The sequence below is a fragment of the Thalassophryne amazonica genome, chromosome 8 (assembly GCF_902500255.1).
Source record: "Thalassophryne amazonica chromosome 8, fThaAma1.1, whole genome shotgun sequence".
Taxonomy (NCBI): Eukaryota; Metazoa; Chordata; class Actinopteri; order Batrachoidiformes; family Batrachoididae; genus Thalassophryne; species Thalassophryne amazonica.
In genome coordinates, this window is record NC_047110.1 from 91,290,571 (window position 1) to 91,316,139 (window position 25,569).

At 43.4% G+C, this 25,569-nt stretch overlaps 1 protein-coding gene across 2 annotated transcripts in view; it reads right to left on the reverse strand.

The window, feature by feature from the left end:
- Positions 1 to 25,569, reverse strand: part of znf423 (zinc finger protein 423) — a 405,091-nt gene that overhangs the window by 278,230 nt on the left and 101,292 nt on the right. The gene's annotated exons all lie outside the window — the stretch shown is intronic.

The following is a 25,569-nucleotide window of genomic DNA, read 5'->3' on the forward strand; positions in this document are numbered from 1 at the left end:
TTCACAACAATCTATCCTTGAAGCCAGAGGACACACACCAATTAGCTAAACTGCAGGATTGTCTTACAGACATAAAGACATGGATGACCTCTAATTTCCTGCTTTTAAACTCAGATAAAACTGAAGTTATTGTACTTGGCCCCACAAATCTTAGAAACATGGTGTCTAACCAGATCCTTACTCTGGATGGCATTACCCTGACCTCTAGTAATACTGTGAGAAATCTTGGAGTCATTTTTGATCAGGATATGTCATTCAAAGCGCATATTAAACAAATATGTAGGACTGCTTTTTTGCATTTACGCAATATCTCTAAAATCAGAAAGGTCTTGTCTCAGAGTGATGCTGAAAAACTAATTCATGCATTTATTTCCTCTAGGCTGGACTATTGTAATTCATTATTATCAGGTTGTCCTAAAAGTTCCCTAAAAAGCCTTCAGTTAATTCAAAATGCTGCAGCTAGAGTACTGACGGGGACTAGAAGGAGAGAGCATATCTCACCCATATTGGCCTCTCTTCATTGGCTTCCTGTTAATTCTAGAATAGAATTTAAAATTCTTCTTCTTACTTATAAGGTTTTGAATAATCAGGTCCCATCTTATCTTAGGGACCTCGTAGTACCATATCACCCCAATAGAGCGCTTCGCTCTCAGACTGCAGGCTTACTTGTAGTTCCTAGGGTTTGTAAGAGTAGAATGGGAGGCAGAGCCTTCAGCTTTCAGGCTCCTCTCCTGTGGAACCAGCTCCCAATTCAGATCAGGGAGACAGACACCCTCTCTACTTTTAAGATTAGGCTTAAAACTTTCCTTTTTGCTAAAGCTTATAGTTAGGGCTGGATCAGGTGACCCTGAACCATCCCTTAGTTATGCTGCTATAGACGTAGACTGCTGGGGGGTTCCCATGATGCACTGTTTCTTTCTCTTTTTGCTCTGTATGCACCACTCTGCATTTAATCATTAGTGATCGATCTCTGCTCCCCTCCACAGCATGTCTTTTTCCTGGTTCTCTCCCTCAGCCCCAACCAGTCCCAGCAGAAGACTGCCCCTCCCTGAGCCTGGTTCTGCTGGAGGTTTCTTCCTGTTAAAAGGGAGTTTTTCCTTCCCACTGTAGCCAAGTGCTTGCTCACAGGGGGTCGTTTTGACCGTTGGGGTTTTACATAATTATTGTATGGCCTTGCCTTACAATATAAAGCGCCTTGGGGCAACTGTTTGTTGTGATTTGGCGCTATATAAAAAAAAAATTGATTGATTGATTGATTGATCTGCTTGTGCAATTTTTTCCCAGTTTGCAAAGTCCCAGTTCCCAGAGTTTTGCTGTGTTTGCCAGAGCTAACCCTACACTTCGCCTGGGGAGCGTGGAGGCGACCATGTGTTACCTATGCAACACAATGTGTCGCCAGCTGTGTCACTTCACCTGCCAGCGATGAACTTCACTAGGAGGGCACAATGTGTGGGAGGCTCGTGCTGCACCACCACCACCAGGAAGTGTTATGCTCTGTATGCCCTGTTCTCACCTCAGTGGATATCCATCTTGGATGCTTACACTCCATAACCGTGACAAAGTGCTGTGTCATGCCCACCTGCGGGGTGGTCAGGTGCACCCTCTCGTTGGGTGGCTGCACTGTGGTCATTTCTCACCTCCTGGTAGCACAGGATACTGATCTCATTGCTTTGCATGTCTCCTCCTACTGGGGTGGGGGAGTGCTCTGTGCCCTGTGATAATGCCATGGCTCCAGGCCTCCCTATGTGCCTCTGCAGTTTTAGCGCTATGTGGCACTGATGGAACTCCTCACAAACCTCCTTCATGACTCATGATATCATACACCTAATTATATCAGCCACACTGTCTACATGAGGAGTGTCACAGTTCAGTTGATATTCGTGTTTAAACGAGTTTGGTAGTTCAGTTTTTACATTAAGGAACAAGCTGTGTCGGCTGTCAATCACTTTAGCACTGTGAGACAAAACTTTTTTTTTGCGATGCATCATGCCAGACTGCCTTCACCATTTTGCCTATTTTACGTTTGTTTTGTATTACGCAAATGACAGCATCTCGTAAATCCTCACTCTGTACAAATTTGAAATCACTGTACAGAGTCTCGCTATTCGTCAGCCATCTCATGCATGAAATCTTACACTAATTCCTGTAAAACATCAACCTTTGTCAAATATCAGTGGTGTGTAATTTCGAACATGGGCTGATCTCATCCAGGAATAGATTCAACAAATGTGGCATCAGTACGCTTCCGGTTTTAGAGTCATATTTTGAAGAAAAATGAAAAAGAACAATTACATTTATGGTTCCAAAATTTTTTATTGAAATAATCCGGTCGCTTGCTTCAACTGGCTGGTTCACCGTTTTCCTCTATTCGCCTTGCATCACAGACTGACTCACACACAGCCAGCAGAGGGGTGTGGTCACACCAAGTGCACTCAGGGTGAAGATCACGCATCCTTTTACACAGAGCATGAAACAAGAGTGTATGGTAGAGTGGCCAGACGGAAGCCACTCCTTAGTAAAAGGCACATGGCAGTCCACCTGGAGTTTGCCAAGAGGCACCTGAAGGACTCTCAGACCATGAGAAACAAAACTCTCTGGTCTGAGGAGACATAGATTGAACTCTTTGGTGTGAATGACAGGCGTCATGTTTGGAGGAAACCAGGCACCATCCCTACAGTGACGCATGGTGGTGGCAGCATCATGCTGTGGGGATGTTTTTCAGCAGCAGGAACTGGGAGACTAGTCAGGATGGAGGGAACAATGAATGCAGCAATGTACAGAGACATCCTGGATGAAAACCTGCTCCAGAGCGCTCTTGACCTGAGACAGGGGCGACGGTTCATCTTTCAACAGGACAGTGACCCTACGAATACAGCCACAGCCAAGATATCAAAGAAGGGGCTTCAGGACAACTCTGTGAATGTCCTTGATGGACCCAGCCAGAGTCCAGACCTGAATCTGATTGAACATCTCTGGAGAGATCTGAAAATGGCTGTGCATTGACGCTCCACATCCAATCTGATGGAGCTTGAGAAGTGCTGCAAAAAAGATAGGTGCACCAAGCTTGTGGCATCATATTCAAGAAGACCTGAGGCTGTAATTGCTACCAAATGTGCATCAACAAAGTATTGAGCAAAGGGTGTGAAAAAAAAAAACTTTTTCATGTTATGGGGTGTTGTGAACAGAATTTTGGAAGGAAATGTATTTACTCCATTTTGAAATAAGGCTGTAACATAACAAAATGTGTAAAAAGTGAAGGGCTGTGAATACTTTCCTGATGCACAACAATTGAACATGTGACCACAAATGTATACACAGGAGAGAACAGGGTCAAAAAGAGTAGGAAGGCAACACATGGAGCCAGCGGACTCGAACCCGTTCCAGTCGGCGGTTCGTCACCATAGCCGCCAGCTGGCGGAACAAGAGGATCGTATCACTGCACTAAGCGCTGGAATCTCAGACCTGGCCAAGAGACAAGACGCCTTCATGTCCTCAGTAAGCACACAGATCGACCAGCTTATTACCACCCTGACACATCAGGCTCCATCTGCCGTGGCTTCCACCAACCAGCCGCTTCCAGGACCTGCAGCTGCCCCTGTTGTCTGTAACCAGCTGTCTCGACCTGAGCATTTCTCCGGAGAATCCGGAGACGTTAAGCCCTTCCTTACACAATGAGACCTACATTTTGAGTTAACTTCAGCAATGTTTCCGTCCGACAGGACGAAGATAGCATTCATCATAACTCACCTCACTGGCCGGGCAGTGACGTGGGCCTCAGCAGAGTGGAGCAGGCAATCTCCAGCGTGTGGATCACTCCAGGCGTTCAAGACTGCACTCCTCCAGGTCTTCCAGCACATGTCACTGGGCCATGAGGCAGCCCGGTTCCCTGATGCGTCTTCGGCAGGGAAGCAGACGTGTCGCCGACTATGCCATACATTTCTGTATCCTGGCAGCAAAGAGCGAGTGGAACCCGGCAGCAGTACATGATGTTTTCTTACAAGGCCTTTCTATGCAGATCCAAGATCAGTTGATAGCGGTCAATCTATTACAATCTATTACTGTTGATAGCGGTCTGTTTTGCCTCCCCTTTTATTTCAAAGGATTCAAATGATTCAAAAGAATTTTATTGTCATATGCACAAAAGAACATGTTCCCTGCACAATGAAATGTGTCTACTGCATGTAACCCATCCTCATTGCCAATTAGGAGCAGAAGTCACCATTAGGCGCTCGGGGACCAGCTCCAGATGTACATCCCTGCCTTGGTCCGACCCATAACAAACGACACACACATAACACACAACACACATAGGCCAGACCGGTACATAAACACATATAAAAAAGCACACATGAGGGAAGAAAGAGAAAAAACCCTCATAGCCGCTGCGTTACACAGCAGCAATGAGGAAAAAAAAACCCCATCAGCACAGAAAAACAATAATCACACAGACAAACAAAGATGCAGGACGACAACCGAGATTTGAAGGTCCAGTTTATCAGAACACTCCGGAGGCAGCCTATTAGGCACCGTCAACGGCCTTGTCCGACAATACTGGAAGGGGGAGGGGCTCAGCCCTGAGCAGTCCACTGTCCACAGTCAACGTCAGAGCTGGAGAAGCTGAGGGGAGGGGGATGACCAGGGAGCGAGGCTTAAGTGTTGATCTTCTTGAGGAGGTTTTTTATCACAACGGCCTTGAAGTGCAGCTGTGTTTGGGGAAGCCAAATGAATATCCAGATTAGCAGATGCCTGAAAGATTCCACAGTTCTGAGAACAGAGTGGCTCTCAATACATCTGAACGTAGGATGTGGTCTTTAGTGACGGTCAAAGCGGGTTTCCAGAGCTGCAATCCTGCCCGAGATGTTTTCCAGCGTGTGGTTAACACTCGCCGACTGCGCAGCCACTGCCTTCCCAATCGAATCAATCATGTAGGGCAGCCTGGACGGCCCAATTAATGCTGCCTCCACTTTCTTAATTTTCCGGTAAACCAGCGCCATGCCCGCTCCACACAGCAGAAAGCCGGTCACCACCAAGCCAAATATATACACATCTTCGACGTCCTCCACAGAAAGCGTGTAAAGGCACATGACCTGTCATCTCCTCCACGAGTCCACCACGTAACCCATCACATGCATTCCGGCAGGACAGGTCGGGTCCTCCGCCCCCGAATGTCTTGTGGAAAAAATAGTGTCAATTGCGTTCAGAGACCACTTTCACAGATCCATTTTTGTCGTTTTCCAGAAGAGCAAAGCTGCAGCCTCACAGACAACACGCCACAGAAGCAGGAAAGATAAGGAGGGAGGGAGAAGAAAAAATGCGTCCGTCTTGGCCGAGTGCAAGCTGACAAAAAAAAAAAAATGTATTACTCATATCAACACAGCGATTTTCACTAATTACACGGCTGGTTTTTATTTTATTTTTCTCCACATGTGCTGCAACTCGTTCCAGCTGCTCGCACTGTGTTCATACATGCACACGAGCTTGCACGAAACCGTTGCAGATGTGTCGTGCACACCTGTGTGATCATGCTTCCCTTACGACAGGAGGTGGGTGGTTCATGGTTCCCCATTTCGTGTTTGGTTCGCAGATTTTCTTCCGGTTTCTGCATCTTTCATGTTATGTGTGAAGGGGCCCTAACTCTCCTTTTAGAAATGACCCCAATATCATTTCTTCTCCCATTCACACCATGATACAACAGTTTGAACACAACCCTGGTGCTCCTGCTCTTAATTCCCTTCCACTTGGTGTCTTGTACACACAGTACATCTACCTTTCTTCTCTTCAAAATATCAGCCAACTCTATACCAGTCAACATTCAAAGTCCCGACTCTTAGTTCCAACAACTTTCTTCCTCTGCCACATGTTCTCTGCCTCTTCTTCTTCTTCACCCATGGGCCACAAATTAGCAGCCATGATTCAGACAGTGCACAGCGGCCAACTTAACAAGCCACTGTTAAGGGCCCCTTCACACATAGTGCGAATTTGTTCAAAGTGCGCATGAAGTGTGCATGAAACAGGAATCGCATGCAAAACGTGTAAATTCACAGCTGCTTCCAACGCCTCGTACAGTTGTTGCTACAACTATTTGCGCACACCAGCTGCTGAAAGACAGAGTGTGCCCTGTGCAAGCCCATCAAACCCTCTCGCGGCAGGTTTCAGCCAAATTCCACCCGACACACACGAAGATATAACACCGCTCGCATGGTACTTAGAAAATGTGTGGCCATTCACACTGTTAGCACAAAATCAGTCAGTAGACAATCACTGTCGAGCTGGATGTGAAATTTGTCTAAGTGCCCCACGACTGTGGAGTTGCAAAAAGCCACACACATGTGGTGCATGTGTCTCGCACGTGTGCATGTGTGCCTCCCCCCCCCCCCCCCCCCTTGTCTTTGCACCAGGCTGCAATGGCCGGACACAGCGCAACTTGTCCATGTCTTTCTTGATTTCAGGCATTTTTCTGAACTGATTACAGGCCAGTGATTGTAGGGCAGTGGTAAACTTTCCATCTGGTAATCAGAGCTTATGGGTTTGAATCCCCTGAGTGACATTTTATTTTAACCAGAATTATTTAACCACGGGGATCTGTACTGCGTCCCCTATTATGTATTATTTATATCAACCCAGTAATATTCACTAATTATACATTTGTTTTTTATTTTATTGTTCTCCACATCAGCAGTGTGATGTGGTGCAACTGCTCACACTGTGTTCCTAGTCGAAAGACACCGTCATGTGCACGAACTGTTGCACCAGGATCGTGCACACCTGCACGTCGGTGCAAGGTTTTCGTGGTTCACTCATACAAGCTGTTTCGCCATGAGTCGCCCTGAGTTGTACATATTCGTGCTATGTGTGAAGGGGCCATAACATACACTATTCATTAGGATTATTGGCTCCCCCCAGAAGATGTAGTACTTAATAAAATTTCACAGATGTGTATGTGTTTTGTTAATTGTCCATTTTATTACTGTTTTCATGATTATAAACTTCCAACTAGTTTGCTGACATAAATTTTACACAAATTGTTATATTATACTAAAATTATATATACAAATGTTAAGCATTTGAAAACAAATAGAGGCCAGGCCAAATATCGCCCACGGGGTGCACGTTAGTAGTTCAGGTGCTGCACAGCAGCCAACTTATTAAAGACAAAACTATCAAAGTTTGTTCAGTTTTTTGTGACACTTTGCTTCCTGCAACACAAAAGATTTCATGAATAGTGAGAGAACGTTTCAATAAAAAAAGGCATCTGAAAACTAATGTTGCAAAAATATATTTGAAGATGTGGAGGGTAATTTTCACCTCCTGTCATGTTGATAGGAGTCAGTATCAGTCTAGTACAACCCCTGGCAATAATTATGGAATCACCGGCCTCGGAGGATGTTCATTCAGTTGTTTAATTTTGTAGAAAAAAAGCAGATCACAGACATGACACAAAACTAAAGTAATTTCAAATGGCAACTTTCTGGCTTTAAGAAACACTATAAGAAATCAAGAAAAAAAATTGTGGCAGTCAGTAACGGTTACTTTTTTAGACCAAGCAGAGGGAAAAAAATATGGACTCACTCAATTCTGAGGAATAAATTATGGAATCACCCTGTAAATTTTCATCCCCAAAACTAACACCTGCATCAAATCAGAATCTGCTCGTTAGTCTGCATCTAAAAAGGAGTGATCACACCTTGGAGAGCTGTTGCACCAAGTGGACTGACATGAATCATGGCTCCAACACGAGAGATGTCAACTGAAACAAAGGAGAGGATTATCAAACTCTTAAAAGAGGGTAAATCATCAACACAATGCTGCAAAGATGTTGGTTGTTCACAGTCAGCTGTGTCTAAACTCTGGACCAAATACAAACAACATGGGAAGGTTGTTAAAGGCAATCATACTGGTAGACCAAGGAAGACATCAAAGCGTCAAGACCGAAAACTTAAAGCAATATGTCTCAAAAATCAAAAATGCACAACAAAACAAATGAGGAACGAATGGGAGGAAACTGGAGTCAACGTCTGTGACCGAACTGTAAGAAACCGACTAAAGGAAATGGGATTTACATACACAAAGCTAAACGAAAGCCATCATTAACACCTAAACAGAAAAAAAAAAACGTTACAATGGGCCAAGGAAAAGCAATCGTGGACTGTGGATGACTGGATGAAAGTCATATTCAGTGATGAATCTCAAATCTGCATTGGGCAAGGTGATGATGCTGGAACTTTGTTTGGTGCCGTTCCAATGAGATTTATAAAGATGACTGCCTGAAGAGAACATGTAAATTTCCACAGTCATTGATAATATGGGGCTGCATGTCAGGTAAAGGCACTGGGGAGATGGCTGTGATTACATCATCAATAAATGCACAAGTTTCCGTTGATATTTTGGACACTTTTCTTATCCCATCAATTGAAAGGATGTTTGGGGATGATGAAATCATTTTTCAAGATGATAATGCATCTTGCCATAGAGCAAAAACTGTGAAAACATTCCTTGCAAAAAGACACATAGGGTCAATGTCATGGCCTGCAAATAGTCCAGCTCTTAATCCAATTGAAAATCTTTGGTGGAAGTTGAAGAAAATGGTCCATGACAAGGCTCCAACCTGCAAAGCTGATCTGGCAACAACAATCAGAGAAAGTTGGAGCCAGATTGATGAAGAGTACTGTTTGTCACTCATTAAGTCCATGCCTCAGAGACTGCAAGCTGTTATAAAAGCCAGAGGTGGTGCAACAAAATACTAGTGATGTGTTCATGATTCCATAATTTTTTCCTCAGAATTGAGTGATTCGATATTTTTTTCCCTCTGCTTGGTCTAAAAAAGTAACCACTACTGACTGCCACAGTTTTTTTTCCTGATTTCTTATATTGTTTCTTAAAGCCAGAAAGTTGCCATTTGAAATGACTTTAGTTTTGTGTCATGTCTGTGATCTGCTTTTTTTCTACAACATTAAACAACTGAATGAACATCCTCCAAGGCCGGTGATTCCATAATTTTTGCCAGGGGTTGTAGATGTCCGATTGTGACATCTGTTGCGTTCTATGAAAGCTCTGACTGATGCGGTTTTTCAACATCTTGCTGCTGTGAGCCAACCCCCCGTCAGATAATAAAATTAATAAGTCACTTAAAAAAGGGTTACTGTGCAAAAACTTGTGTGTGAGGGAAAGCCAGCAGCCAAAGTGATGCACCAAAATGAATGACACCCAAGTTGTTGCGACCCAAACAATAATTTTGATGGCTTACTAGTCATTTTCTCCAATGAATCTGAATGGTTCATGTGCGGTGTTACAATTGATGTGTCAACTTGCAAACTTTCTGTGGCTCCTCAACCAAATGGCATGCTGAATAATTGCCATTAATAAAACAAACATTTTTTTTATTAAATTTTTTTTAATCTTTTAACTTTGAATTGTACAGCACTTGGAATGTTTGTCTTGAAAGTGCTTTATAACAAAATTAGTTATTATTATTGTTGTTGTTGTTGTTATTATTATAATCATTATTATTATTATTATAAGCAAAGATGTCCCTATTCAGTGACTAAAGCTGTCAGCCACAAAATAATGATCTCTAAATTTGTAATTAAGCACCAATAATGTGTAATTAAAAGTTGTATGACTGGTATGGTTGGGCTTCATACAGAGTATTTACATATATAACTGTGAAACAGCCATTAAGATTGGAGAAAAAACTTATTGTGATGCAGCTGTGTGTTTGAAGAGGAAAGACAAAGATTATGGCTAGATCACCAGTTTCAATAACCTCAGGACAATGGGCTGTTTGTGAACAGATAAAATTATAAATGTGTAAATAGATACCTCTGGAATAATGAGGTCACTTTGCATATCTGCAGAGAAGATCCATGACGGTGGTGTGTGTGTGTGTGTGTGTGTGTGTGTGTGTGTGTGTGTGTGTGTGTGTGTGTGTGTGTGTGTGTGTGTGTGTGTGTGTGTGTGTGTGTGTGTGCGCGCGCACCCTGGATAATTGGATAAAGCGAAGTGAATTAGCAGAGTCCACAGTGTAGAATGATGTTACAACAGCCTGGCCACGCCTAGATGAGAACCACTAATCACTACTCGTTAGGTTGGCAGGAGAGTGTGTAGATACTTGTGTTTTACAGGAGTGTGTGTAAGCGTGTTCTCATTAGCCATGTAACCAATGGTAATTAGTGAGATAAATGATAATAACCACTGAATATACACATTATGGGATCGAAAAAGAGAAAGACAAAGGTCTTTCTGTTGAACGTGTATAAATATATGTTTCCACAGTAATGTCAAGAGTAGCAGCGAAGACAGATGATTAGAAAGACACACTGCAAAAACAAAGATCAAACTCGCTCACTCAGCACGACCACTGTACATCTCTATACTGTCAGAATGCAGAAAAAGCCTAAGGGAAGAAAACCGGGGTTTTAATGAACTCTGGGAAATGCTGAACTGCCCCAGGGTGATAGAAGCAGACTGTAAGAGCTGAAGCTAAAAGGGAATAAATAAAACACACCATCACACTGAAAAGGTAAGGCGGTTAAAGTGTTAGATTTGGCAGGCAGGAACTGGTACTGTGAACTGTCTGGGACAAACTCTGTAGCTGAGAGAGATGGATAATCTGCAGGCCAAGCATGGGGAACACACACACACACACACACACACACACACACACACACACACCACACACAACACACACACACACACACACCCCACACACACTACACACACACACACAATGTCTATGTAAAGCCAGAACAGGAATCAAAAGGCGGGGGGAAACGTTGGTGTGTGGGTGTGTGTCTGAAGCTTCCAGCAGAATGTTTAGAAACCAAACAGTCTCTGCACAAGGCTTTCTTTCTGCTCTGAACTGGACCTGGATTCACAGACACCTGGCTGTGCAGCACCACATCAAGCATGGCATCAGCCAAAAGCTAAAAATCAGACCTGTGTCACATGGCTTTGCAGAAGTGCCCAATGGGCAGCATTTACCAAGACAACCCAAAAGACTGACTCAGACCAATTCACATAATACAGGCTACAGCAGCGTGGGGAAGGAGGATATATGGTAGACCAAACTGCAATCATGAAACAGTAAAAAAAAAAACTATATCTGCTGTACTATGTGAAAGGTCACCATGTTGCCCAGTTTTGAGGTTTACTTCATGCAGTCAGAGTTGGCTCTGAGGGAACGTCTGCGAGCTAATGTTTGCTATCGGATTAGCTTTTCAGATAAGTTTTAAAACCATCATCGGACCAATTAGCTTCCGATAAATTTAGTTCCGATAACTTTCAGTCGGACAACATTTTCTTTGCTGGTAAAATTAACGGTCAAAACGTTTGTAACACCCTAAAATCAAACATTTTATTCCGTTTATGGTGTGTTTAGAGCCACTGAGCAGACTGGATGCCTGTCGCTTGTTGATGACTTCATAATTAAGTGCAAAACGTGATTGGCCAGTCGACACAGGGAGCATTGGGGGTTAGTGTAGTTCAGGTTCTCTTTGGATCTACAGTGACCACTCGACCCCAAAAACAAAACAGACTAATTTAACATTATTTTATTTTATTTTTTGTGGCTGTAATTTAATCTCCAAGACTCAGTGGGGGAGAGGAGCTCTCATGGCGCAGCTGTGTGTACAGAGGGAGGGACTTTTCTTCACATTTCAGCACTGTTTTGGATTTTTAAAAAGGATGCTTTATGTGGATTATTTATTCAGATGAATCCCACTGAAACTAACAGGTAAGAATTTATATTTACTACGTGTATTTTACTCTGCCAATCAATGCATTAATGGATGCATTTGGTTGTTTAAACCGCAGGGTTGAAAAGCGTCGTGAAAAAAGCGGCAGCTTTTAGTTCGTAAATGACAGTGTATCCAATACCGAGATAAACTGTGACTTCTAATATTGTGCTTTACTGCTTTTGAAAGATGATGACAGTGTTTGGGGGTTTTATTTTTTGTTTATTCATTTTTCGTGCATTCTTTGTGTTTGTGATCCTTGAATTTACCCAGCAGCCCCTGCAGCGCTTAAAGGAGACCTGCATTGAAATAAATGTGGTCAGATTTCAGAAAAGAAATAGATATGTATTTATAAGACCCTTGTGAAGGCAGTAAAGTAAATCTGTAAGCCCAAATTTGTAATTCAGCGAGAGAAATATTTGTTTAAAAATGACAAATTTGCAGCTAACATTTAGCCCTCTGTGAAAACAGTTTGTACATCCGGATCATTTCCATGACGTCGGTGACAAGACGACGCGTTCCCGCCTTCAGTCCGATCCTGCATTGAAATTGATTTTATCTTTAGTAATGTTACTGTTATACACATCCTGGTTTCAACATCCAAAAGTAAGCTGCAATGAATGTGAGATACAGCTCTGCATGCTAAGATCCGGGGATCAGATCAGCAGCGGCATCGACAGCGGGCAACATTATTCCCCGACGCCTCGCTCTCACTGCCCCTGATACGCTTACCGAGTGCATGCTCTCGTTAAATTCCGCTGCGGCACTCACACCCCGTGTCTGCTGTGCAGCCAGCACCACCTCTCTGTCTACTGAATGAAGTTGCAGCCAACTTGGCACAAGTCCAGAGACTACGCTCGCCGTTTTATTGCAGTGCGCGCGGTGACATGTTGCTGCAAGGACAGACTTCTTGCTGCAAAATCCGCAGCACCACACGTCTCGGTAATTGGAGCTGCAGAGCTCCGTGGCCGCTGAGAGAGGTTTATATATTTTTAATAACTTGAATTCTTTGCGGGTCTCGCCTCCATAGCCCGTGACGGTACACCGGAGGTGAAATACAGTAGATTTTCAATGCGACACCACTCAATCAAACGGGCGTATGAAAAAGTCCACAAAAATAATTTCAAGCACAAATAAAAGAAATGTGTACTCACCAAACGTGCCTCAAGACAATATGAAGTTTTAAAAAAAGTAGATCCTTCCGTATAAGACAAGAAAAAGGTGCAGATGAAAACTGACGTAAATCCACAAATTACAATTGGTGCAATGCATGCTGGGAGAGGGTCTTGTCCGTGACGTCTCGGCAGCGTCCATGATGAGAGGCACAATTTGCGGAGGGCTAAATGTTAGCTGTAAATCTGTCATTTTCAAATGAAGATTTCTCCGTTGAATGACAGATCTGGGCTTGCAGATTTACTTTACTACATTCAGAAGGATCTCATGTGTAAATGTAAGTAATTTTTTGTTCAAAAATCTGACTGCATTTTTTTCAATGCAGGTCTCCTTTAAAGTTAAACTGGTTTGTCAGATGCCGACAGTGTAAACGAATGTGGCCGCTTCCAAATCAACACTAATAGTTATCGGTTATCTGTAATAAAGATAAATTTATTGTAATAAAAGATAGCTTTTGTTATCTGATTAATGGTTACCAAAGCTAACTTTTTGGTTAGCTGTGCCCACCGCTGTATATATATATCAGTGTTGCCACAGTTACTTTGAAAAAGTAATCCAATTACTGATTACTGATTACTCCTTGAAAAAGTAACTTAGTTACTTTACTGATTACTCAATTGCAAAAGTAACTAAGTTAGATTACTAGTTACTTTTTAGTTACTTTCCCCAGCTGCCGACAACAACCCACCTCAACATGACAATGATACCTGTTTTGCCAAAACTCACTTTATAGTCACCTTTTCTTGACTTCAATGAAAATAATAATTTTTATAAAAAGAAAAATAAAGACCTCTTTCTTGACCTCATATTTAACTGTTGACAGCACTGTAACAGTAAAACTTGCAATTTCTAACCTACATTGTTTATAAATGTAACTATTAAATTCTTTCTAACATTTTTCTAACATTTAAATTCTCTCTAAACATTTGACTTGTCAAAATTATATTATATAAGTAGTATGAGTAGTTTAGTAAAAAAAAAAAAAAAAAAAAGGCTTCAAAACTGGATCTTTAATCTAGGGGTGTTGTGGGGGGGGGGGGGGGGGGCACATCCTTGCCCCACGCCCCCTTTCTTCTCCATTTTCTATGGAAATGTTACAGTGCCACATACAGGCCTGGCATATGTACTTACAGCATTTTCGGGCATTTGAGCATTTTCGTGTGGACACAAATGAATCTTGAAACAGTACCATGTTTACAGACACTATTTGAAAACAACAAAGAAAAGCTGCTTTGGGAAAGTGTTGTATCTGTGTGGACAAGGCCTAAATATCTTGCCTAAGGGACCTTAGGGACTTTCTGGTGTCACAGGAATCAAACTAAGGTCATCTGGTCTGAAGCTCACCGCTTCACCTCTAGACATCACCTTCTCCTCTTGTTGTCAGTCACAGTAACAGTGGGTCACCATATATCCAAATTCATGACTTATGACCTCATCAGCCTTCATCAAATGACAGCATACTCAGACAGCACAAACCTCCCTTAGGTTAATAACGGCTAACCATGATTAGCTCTGCCATCAAACACAAAATTCAATGAGAATTTTGATTTGGGTTTTTTTGTTGGGGGCTTTTTTTCGGAGGGGGGATATGTTAATACCTGTGGCCAGCTGTGCACAAGATGATGCAGTGAGTCTATTTGCAAATGAGGTATAATAAAAGTATGCTTTTGCAATCAAACTAGACTGTGCTCAAAAATTGCACACCTACATTGGGTTGTTGGTCTTACACTTTGGCTAAAATCTATTAAACTCAATTTTCCCCAACTGCACATCAGCAAATTACCTTCATGGACTCAGCCATCAGACTGAGTCCATGAAGGTCTGATGGCTGATGGTCTAAAAGCATGATGGTCTGAAAGCATCTGAATGTGGTGAAAGTGTCAAACACGTTCAGAGATTCACTTATCAATTACAATCATGCCTCTGGCAGGTTAGCCTATATAGGGTCGAGAGACATGTAGGAGAGCTTATGAATCAAGAGGTTGCTGGACACAGGTGTAGGCAATGGCAATGTCTATACAGAAAAGAATTGCCAAATCATCAGGGTCCTGGTATCTCCAGTCTTACAATACGGTAAGCCTTTGATTCCAACCATTGACTTAAAGTGGCAAATGGATGTCTTTGGTACTAGGCTGTCCGGCAAATCATTGAGTACAATTGGAATGGCTTTGTGCAATATGAGACATTACTTTGGAAATACAGATGAGGTGTAGTACTTTTACTGACAGGGAACAATACCTATGACATTATGGCAATGTGCACATTTCCTTGTGCAAGATCCAATACACATTGGCTCAGCGATGAAGACACAGCAACTGCAAAAGGCCAAGGGGATGTTCACCTACCCCTGCATATTGGAGATATGTGATATTGTCACAGACATTGTCATTGAGTGGGGACAGACTCGTGGAATGCCTGGGTGGACGCCAATCATGATCAAGGACAGCGCTATTGTGTAACTTGAAACACCAGAGCACCCTTCCAGACCAGACACTAAGTACAAATCTACATACACATGTAAACAATCACACTCCATTGTAAGACATTAAGTGCATCTCAACAAAGCCCACTAAAATCAAAACAGGGAAGGAGCCAGATTGCAACTGTGTCATGTAGTAACACAAATTCCTTTTTGACAAGGCTCACTCACAGGCGACACAGCAAGCCAGTTTCATCCCCTCCCTCCCCTCAATACTGGCTCCTCTGTTTCTTGTTCCGTCGATATTGCAATGCTCTGTCCTCCATCTCCCAGTAGCCGACTTTTTTCTTGAGTTTTCTTGAGTTAGCAGCTTTTTTTGCCAAAGAAAAAAAAAAAAAAAAGCAGTGTTTTCGGGCTTTGAAAACGCTGGCTCCATGATTAGCTGTGACATCGGACAAAGAAATCGATTGGCTCAAAACCCCAATACAATACAAACCTTTTGAGGATACGCCTGAACCCGTCTCTGTGTGGATGGGCCTCAGTATGTAGGCACTCGATTTGAAATGTGCTCACTACTGACTCCAATGCATTTAAAGAGGTAATCACTCAGTGTGCCTCAATCCCCCACTTTTCTTTTATAGTTAAATTTTTACATTAGTAGTAGTAGTGTCCTGAAGGTTTTACTGTTTGGGGGCTAGAGTCAAATCATTTTATGTGTCTTCTGTTCCCGCAGCAGCTCAGACACCTTCCGATAAAGACTGAAAGAACTCCAGTCACTGGGAGTGTACTGGTATTCTACACCGCTCTTTACCTGGTACAAATCAAGTCTGCTTTTCTTTAACCCCCACTGTCTTTATATTCCCCCACCACACCAGAAAGATGCAGAAGGCCTACTTAATGAAAGCATGCTACTCCCATGGGTGCTTAGGGTGCAGAGGTGTGTATGTGTGAGCGCTGGGGTATTGATTGAATAATACGACAGTGGTCCCTAGCAAATAGCTTTTGCACATAAAGCACTCTCCTTCCACACAAACACACACACACACACACACACACCACAAAATCAGTGGGATACAACTACTGTATAGTCACTCATGTACACACTTGCTCTACAGAGAACCATTATCTCTGCATTTCAGACTGTCCCTATGCCAGGAATAACTGCACACACATACACACACACACACCACACACACACACACCCACACACACACACACACACACACACACACACACTTCCAATTCCAAAGACAGATTCTGTCACCATCCTCACAGTGAATCAAATAAATGAATTAATGTATAAATAACACCCAGCAGTTAACATCGATGTGAAAATAAACATTTTCTACGGAATGAAAGCTTCAGCAACACTGAAACACCAGTAACCAAGTGAAGACTTTCAGTCCAGGACTGGCTCCCTGAATTACACCTGAATGCAAAAAGCATGCAATTAACAGAAAAAAGGAACAAGCTGAATGGATTGAAGGCAACAGCATTATGATTGCATGAGTAAAACTATTTATTCTGTACTACAAACTTTATCATCAGAAATGGGATCACGACCAACATGCCAGACCACCAATAACCAGCAAAAATCTATTTAAGCATAAAAATTCAAAAGAAAAATAATAGCACCTTCAACTGCACCACAGACTAAAACAGTTAAATGTGGTCTATTAAACATTAGGTCTCTCTCTTCTAAGTCCCTGTTGGTAAATGATATATAATTGATCAACATATTGATTTATTCTGCCTTACAGAAACCTGGTTACAGCAGGATGAATATGTTAGTTTAAATGAGTCAACACCCCTGATTCACACTAACTGTCAGAATGCTCGTAGCACGGGCCGGGGCAGAGGATTAGCAGCAATCTTCCATTCCAGCTTATTAATTAATCAAAAACCCAGACAGAGCTTTAATTCATTTGAAAGCTTGACTCTTAGTCTTGTCCATCCAAATTGGAAGTCCCAAAAACCAGTTTTATTTGTTATTATCTATCGTCCACCTGGTCGTTACTGTGAGTTTCTCTGTGAATTTTCAGACCTTTTGTCTGACTTAGTGCTTAGCTCAGATAAGATAATTATAGTGGGCGATTTTAACATCCACACAGATGCTGAGAATGACAGCCTTTACACTGCATTTAATCTATTATTAGACTCTATTGGCTTTGCTCAAAAAGTAAATGAGTCCACCCACCACTTTAATCATATCTTAGATCTTGTTCTGACTTATGGTATGGAAATAGAAGACTTAACAGTATTCCCTGAAAACTCCCTTCTGTCTGATCATTTCTTAATAACATTTACATTTACTCTGATGGACTACCCAGCAGTGGGAATAAGTTTCATTACACTAGAAGTCTTTCAGAAAGCACTGTAACTAGGTTTAAGGATATGATTCCTTCTTTATGTTCTCTAATGCCATATACCAACACAGTGCAGAGTAGCTACCTAAACTCTGTAAGTGAGATAGAGTATCTCGTCAATAGTTTTACATCCTCATTGAAGACAACTTTGGATGCTGTAGCTCCTCTAAAAAAGAGAGCTTTAAATCAGAAGTGCCTGACTCCGTGGTATAACTCACAAACTCGTAGCTTAAAGCAGATAACCCCTAAGTTGGAGAGGAAATGGCGTCTCACTAATTTAGAAGATCTTCACTTAGCCTGGAAAAAGAGTCTGTTGCTCTATAAAAAGCCCTCCGTAAAGCTAGGACATCTTTCTACTCATCACTAATTGAAGACAATAAGAACAACCCCAGGTTTCTTTTCAGCACTGTAGCCAGGCTGACAAAGAGTCAGAGCTCTATTGAGCTGAGTATTCCATTAACTTTAACTAGTAATGACTTCATGACTTTCTTTGCTAACAAAATTTTAACTATTAGAGAAAAAATTACTCATAACCATCCCAAAGACGTATCGTTATCTTTGGCTGCTTTCAGTGATGCCGGTATTTGGTTAGACTCTTTCTCTCCAATTGTTCTGTCTGAGTTATTTTCATTAGTTACTTCATCCAAACCATCAACATGTTTATTAGACCCCATTCCTACCAGGCTGCTCAAGGAGCCCTACCATTATTTAATGCTTCGATCTTAAATATGATCAATCTATCTTTGTTAGTTGGCTATGTACCACAGGCTTTTAAGGTGGCAGTAATTAAACCATTACTTAAAAAGCCATCACTTGACCCAGCTATCTTAGCTAATTATAGGCCAATCTCCAACCTTCCTTTTCTCTCAAAAATTCTTGAAAGGGTAGTTGTAAACAGCTAACTGATCATCTGCAGAGGGAATGGTCTATTTGAAGAGTTTCAGTCAGGTTTTAGAATTCATCATAGTACAGAAACAGCATTAGTGAAGGTACAAATGATCTCTTAGGCCTCGGACAGGTGGACTATCTCTGTGCTTGTTCTGTTAGACCTCAGTGCTGCTTTTGATACTGTTGACCATAAAATTTTATTACAGAGATTAGAGCATGCCATAGGTATTAAAGGCACTGCCTGGCGGTGGTTTGAATCATATTTGTCTAATAGATTACATTTGTTCATGTAAATGGGGAATCTTCTTCACAGACTAAAGTTAATTATGAGTTCCACAGGTTCTGTGCTAGGACCATTTTATTCACTTTATACATGCTTCCCTTAGGCCAGTATTATTAGACGGTATTGCTTAATTTTCATTGTTACGCAGATGATACCCAGCTTTATCTATGTTGTGGTGGGCCGCTGAAGAGGAGGTACTGCTGGCCCACCACCACAAGATGGAAGCCCTGCTTGAAGTGCGGGCTTCAAGCACGAGAGGGCGTCGGCTTTGCTGGAGGTGACAGCTGTCATTAATCAACACAAGCTGTTCACCCCATCACCACCACAACAAAGACCGGACTGCAACTCCACCTCCTCGCCGAGAATCAACTACCATTCAGGTACTTTCTCTGCTGACGACACTTTGTGTGTATAACCTGAACTTCTGTTGCAGCCGTTTTCCTGGAAGTGTGTCCTTATCTGAGGGATTGGCATTTGGTGTGACAGCAACGGCTTCGCCTCACACCCCAACCCAGATAAGTGGTTGACCAGGAGCTGCACGAGTGTGTGTGATTGGAGGTGGAGGTTTTCCCTCCTTTACTTAATACAGACTGTGGGATTACTGAGTGTGCGAACTCACACTCATCTGGACTGTCTCTGTTCTCTGCCAGCAGTACCGGGTCTGACTGCTGAAGACAGCGGCCACCTGGGCGCAGGGCTTGGCGGGCTCCGGTGTTCTTCAGCTCCGTTGGTGTTGGAAGCTGTGTGGGGATCCAGCTCTTCTCTCTCCAGGCGTCTTCTATCGTCGAGCCTGCCCACACGTCACCTGGTGTATGATTGACAGTCACCATATTGTTTATTGTCTGTACGTTGTTGTGCGATTCACAACATTAAATTGTTACTTTTTGGCTTATCCATTGTCCGTCATTAACGCCCCCTGTTGTGGGTCCGTGTCACGACACTTTCACACAATCTATCCTTGAAGCCAGAGGACACACACCAATTAGCTAAACTGCAGGATTGTCTTACAGACATAAAGACATGGATGACCTCTAATTTCCTGCTTTTAAACTCAGATAAAACTGAAGTTATTGTACTTGGCCCCACAAATCTTAGAAACATGGTGTCTAACCAGATCCTTACTCTGGATGGCATTACCCTGACCTCTAGTAATACTGTGAGAAATCTTGGAGTCATTTTTGATCAGGATATGTCATTCAAAGCGCATATTAAACAAATATGTAGGACTGCTTTTTTGCATTTACGCAATATCTCTAAAATCAGAAAGGTCTTGTCTCAGAGTGATGCTGAAAAACTAATTCATGCATTTATTTCCTCTAGGCTGGACTATTGTAATTCATTATTATCAGGTTGTCCTAAAAGTTCCCTAAAAAGCCTTCAGTTAATTCAAAATGCTGCAGCTAGAGTACTGACGGGGACTAGAAGGAGAGAGCATATCTCACCCATATTGGCCTCTCTTCATTGGCTTCCTGTTAATTCTAGAATAGAATTTAAAATTCTTCTTCTTACTTATAAGGTTTTGAATAATCAGGTCCCATCTTATCTTAGGGACCTCGTAGTACCATATCACCCCAATAGAGCGCTTCGCTCTCAGACTGCAGGCTTACTTGTAGTTCCTAGGTTTGTAAGAGTAGAATGGGAGGCAGAGCCTTCAGCTTTCAGGCTCCTCTCCTGTGGAACCAGCTCCCAATTCAGATCAGGGAGACAGGACACCCTCTCTACTTTTAAGATTAGGCTTAAAACTTTCCTTTTTGCTAAAGCTTATAGTTAGGCTGGATCAGGTGACCCTGAACCATCCCTTAGTTATGCTGCTATAGACGTAGACTGCTGGGGGGTTCCCATGATGCACTGTTTCTTCTCTTTTTGCTCTGTATGCACCACTCTGCATTTAATCATTAGTGATCGATCTCTGCTCCCCTCCACAGCATGTCTTTTTCCTGGTTCTCTCTCCTCAGCCCCAACCAGTCCCAGCAGAAGACTGCCCCTCCCTGAGCCTGGTTCTGCTGGAGGTTTCTTCCTGTTAAAAGGGAGTTTTTTCCTTCCCACTGTAGCCAAGTGCTTGCTCACAGGGGGTCGTTTGACCGTTGGGGTTTTACATAATTATTGTATGGCCTTGCCTTACAATATAAAGCGCCTTGGGGCAACTGTTTGTTGTGATTTGGCGCTATATAAAAAAAAAATTGATTGATTGATTGATTGATCTGCTTGTGCAATTTTTTCCCAGTTTGCAAAGTCCCAGTTCCCAGAGTTTTGCTGTGTTTGCCAGAGCTAACCCTACACTTCGCCTGGGGAGCGTGGAGGCGACCATGTGTTACCTATGCAACACAATGTGTCGCCAGCTGTGTCACTTCACCTGCCAGCGATGAACTTCACTAGGAGGGCACAATGTGTGGGAGGCTCGTGCTGCACCACCACCACCAGGAAGTGTTATGCTCTGTATGCCCTGTTCTCACCTCAGTGGATATCCATCTTGGATGCTTACACTCCATAACCGTGACAAAGTGCTGTGTCATGCCCACCTGCGGGGTGGTCAGGTGCACCCTCTCGTTGGGTGGCTGCAACTGTGGTCATTTCTCACCTCCTGGTAGCACAGGATACTGATCTCATTGCTTTGCATGTCTCCTCCTACTGGGGTGGGGGAGTGCTCTGTGCCCTGTGATAATGCCATGGCTCCAGCCTCCCTATGTGCCTCTGCAGTTTTAGCGCTATGTGGCACTGATGGAACTCCTCACAAACCTCCTTCATGACTCATGATATCATACACCTAATTATATCAGCCACACTGTCTACATGAGGAGTGTCACAGTTCAGTTGATATTCGTGTTTAAACGAGTTTGGTAGTTCAGTTTTTACATTAAGGAACAAGCTGTGTCGGCTGTCAATCACTTTAGCACTGTGAGACAAAACTTTTTTTTTGCGATGCATCATGCCAGACTGCCTTCACCATTTTGCCTATTTTACGTTTGTTTTGTATTACGCAAATGACAGCATCTCGTAAATCCTCACTCTGTACAAATTGAAATCACTGTACAGAGTCTCGCTATTCGGCAGCCATCTCATGCATGAAATCTTACACTAATTCCTGTAAAACATCAACCTTTGTCAAATATCAGTGGTGTGTAATTTCGAACATGGGCTGATCTCATCCAGGAATAGATTCAACAAATGTGGCATCAGTACGCTTCCGGTTTTAGAGTCATATTTTGAAGAAAAATGAAAAAGAACAATTACATTTATGGTTCCAAAATTTTTTATTGAAATAATCCGGTCGCTTGCTTCAACTGGCTGGTTCACCGTTTTCCTCTATTCGCCTTGCATCACAGACTGACTCACACACAGCCAGCAGAGGGGTGTGGTCACACCAAGTGCACTCAGGGTGAAGATCACGCATCCTTTTACACAGAGCATGAAACAAGAGTGTATGGTAGAGTGGCCAGACGGAAGCCACTCCTTAGTAAAAGGCACATGGCAGTCCACCTGGAGTTTGCCAAGAGGCACCTGAAGGACTCTCAGACCATGAGAAACAAAACTCTCTGGTCTGAGGAGACATAGATTGAACTCTTTGGTGTGAATGACAGGCGTCATGTTTGGAGGAAACCAGGCACCATCCCTACAGTGACGCATGGTGGTGGCAGCATCATGCTGTGGGCATGTTTTTCAGCAGCAGGAACTGGGAGACTAGTCAGGATGGAGGGAACAATGAATGCAGCAATGTACAGAGACATCCTGGATGAAAACCTGCTCCAGAGCGCTCTTGACCTGAGACAGGGGCGACGGTTCATCTTTCAACAGGACAGTGACCCTACGAATACAGCCACAGCCAAGATATCAAAGAAGGGGCTTCAGGACAACTCTGTGAATGTCCTTGATGGACCCAGCCAGAGTCCAGACCTGAATCTGATTGAACATCTCTGGAGAGATCTGAAAATGGCTGTGCACTGACGCTCCACATCCAATCTGATGGAGCTTGAGAAGTGCTGCAAAAAAGATAGGTGCACCAAGCTTGTGGCATCATATTCAAGAAGACCTGAGGCTGTAATTGCTACCAAATGTGCATCAACAAAGTATTGAGCAAAGGTGTGAAAAAAAAAAAACTTTTTCATGTTATGGGGGTGTTGTGAACAGAATTTTGGAAGGAAATGTATTTACTCCATTTTGAAATAAGGCTGTAACATAACAAAATGTGTAAAAAGTGAAGGGCTGTGAATACTTTCCTGATGCACAACAATTGAACATGTGACCACAAATGTATACACAGGAGAGAACAGGGTCAAAAAGAGTAGGAAGGCAACACATGGAGCCAGCGGACTCGAACCCGTTCCAGTCGGCGGTTCGTCACCATAGCCGCCAGCTGGCGGAACAAGAGGATCGTATCACTGCACTAAGCGCTGGAATCTCAGACCTGGCCAAGAGACAAGACGCCTTCATGTCCTCAGTAAGCACACAGATCGACCAGCTTATTACCACCCTGACACATCAGGCTCCATCTGCCGTGGCTTCCACCAACCAGCCGCTTCCAGGACCTGCAGCTGCCCCTGTTGTCTGTAACCAGCTGTCTCGACCTGAGCATTTCTCCGGAGAATCCGGAGACGTTAAGCCCTTCCTTACACAATGAGACCTACATTTTGAGTTAACTTCAGCAATGTTTCCGTCCGACAGGACGAAGATAGCATTCATCATAACTCACCTCACTGGCCGGGCAGTGACGTGGGCCTCAGCAGAGTGGAGCAGGCAATCTCCAGCGTGTGGATCACTCCAGGCGTTCAAGACTGCACTCCTCCAGGTCTTCCAGCACATGTCACTGGGCCATGAGGCAGCCCGGTTCCCTGATGCGTCTTCGGCAGGGAAGCAGACGTGTCGCCGACTATGCCATACATTTCTGTATCCTGGCAGCAAAGAGCGAGTGGAACCCGGCAGCAGTACATGATGTTTTCTTACAAGGCCTTTCTATGCAGATCCAAGATCAGTTGATAGCGGTCAATCTATTACAATCTATTACTGTTGATAGCGGTCTGTTTTGCCTCCCCTTTTATTTCAAAGGATTCAAATGATTCAAAAGAATTTTATTGTCATATGCACAAAAGAACATGTTCCCTGCACAATGAAATGTGTCTACTGCATGTAACCCATCCTCATTGCCAATTAGGAGCAGAAGTCACCATTAGGCGCTCGGGGACCAGCTCCAGATGTACATCCCTGCCTTGGTCCGACCCATAACAAACGACACACACATAACACACAACACACATAGGCCAGACCGGTACATAAACACATATAAAAAAGCACACATGAGGGAAGAAAGAGAAAAAACCCTCATAGCCGCTGCGTTACACAGCAGCAATGAGGAAAAAAAACCCCATCAGCACAGAAAAACAATAATCACACAGACAAACAAAGATGCAGGACGACAACCGAGATTTGAAGGTCCAGTTTATCAGAACACTCCGGAGGCAGCCTATTAGGCACCGTCAACGGCCTTGTCCGACAATACTGGAAGGGGGAGGGGCTCAGCCCTGAGCAGTCCACTGTCCACAGTCAACGTCAGAGCTGGAGAAGCTGAGGGGAGGGGGATGACCAGGGAGCGAGGCTTAAGTGTTGATCTTCTTGAGGAGGTTTTTTATCACAACGGCCTTGAAGTGCAGCTGTGTTTGGGGAAGCCAAATGAATATCCAGATTAGCAGATGCCTGAAAGATTCCACAGTTCTGAGAACAGAGTGGCTCTCAATACATCTGAACGTAGGATGTGGTCTTTAGTGACGGTCAAAGCGGGTTTCCAGAGCTGCAATCCTGCCCGAGATGTTTTCCAGCGTGTGGTTAACACTCGCCGACTGCGCAGCCACTGCCTTCCCAATCGAATCAATCATGTAGGGCAGCCTGGACGGCCCAATTAATGCTGCCTCCACTTTCTTAATTTTCCGGTAAACCAGCGCCATGCCCGCTCCACACAGCAGAAAGCCGGTCACCACCAAGCCAAATATATACACATCTTCGACGTCCTCCACAGAAAGCGTGTAAAGGCACATGACCTGTCATCTCCTCCACGAGTCCACCACGTAACCCATCACATGCATTCCGGCAGGACAGGTCGGGTCCTCCGCCCCCGAATGTCTTGTGGAAAAAATAGTGTCAATTGCGTTCAGAGACCACTTTCACAGATCCATTTTTGTCGTTTTCCAGAAGAGCAAAGCTGCAGCCTCACAGACAACACGCCACAGAAGCAGGAAAGATAAGGAGGGAGGGAGAAGAAAAAATGCGTCCGTCTTGGCCGAGTGCAAGCTGACAAAAAAAAAAAAATGTATTACTCATATCAACACAGCGATTTTCACTAATTACACGGCTGGTTTTTATTTTATTTTTCTCCACATGTGCTGCAACTCGTTCCAGCTGCTCGCACTGTGTTCATACATGCACACGAGCTTGCACGAAACCGTTGCAGATGTGTCGTGCACACCTGTGTGATCATGCTTCCCTTACGACAGGAGGTGGGTGGTTCATGGTTCCCCATTTCGTGTTTGGTTCGCAGATTTTCTTCCGGTTTCTGCATCTTTCATGTTATGTGTGAAGGGGCCCTAACTCTCCTTTTAGAAATGACCCCAATATCATTTCTTCTCCCATTCACACCATGATACAACAGTTTGAACACAACCCTGGTGCTCCTGCTCTTAATTCCCTTCCACTTGGTGTCTTGTACACACAGTACATCTACCT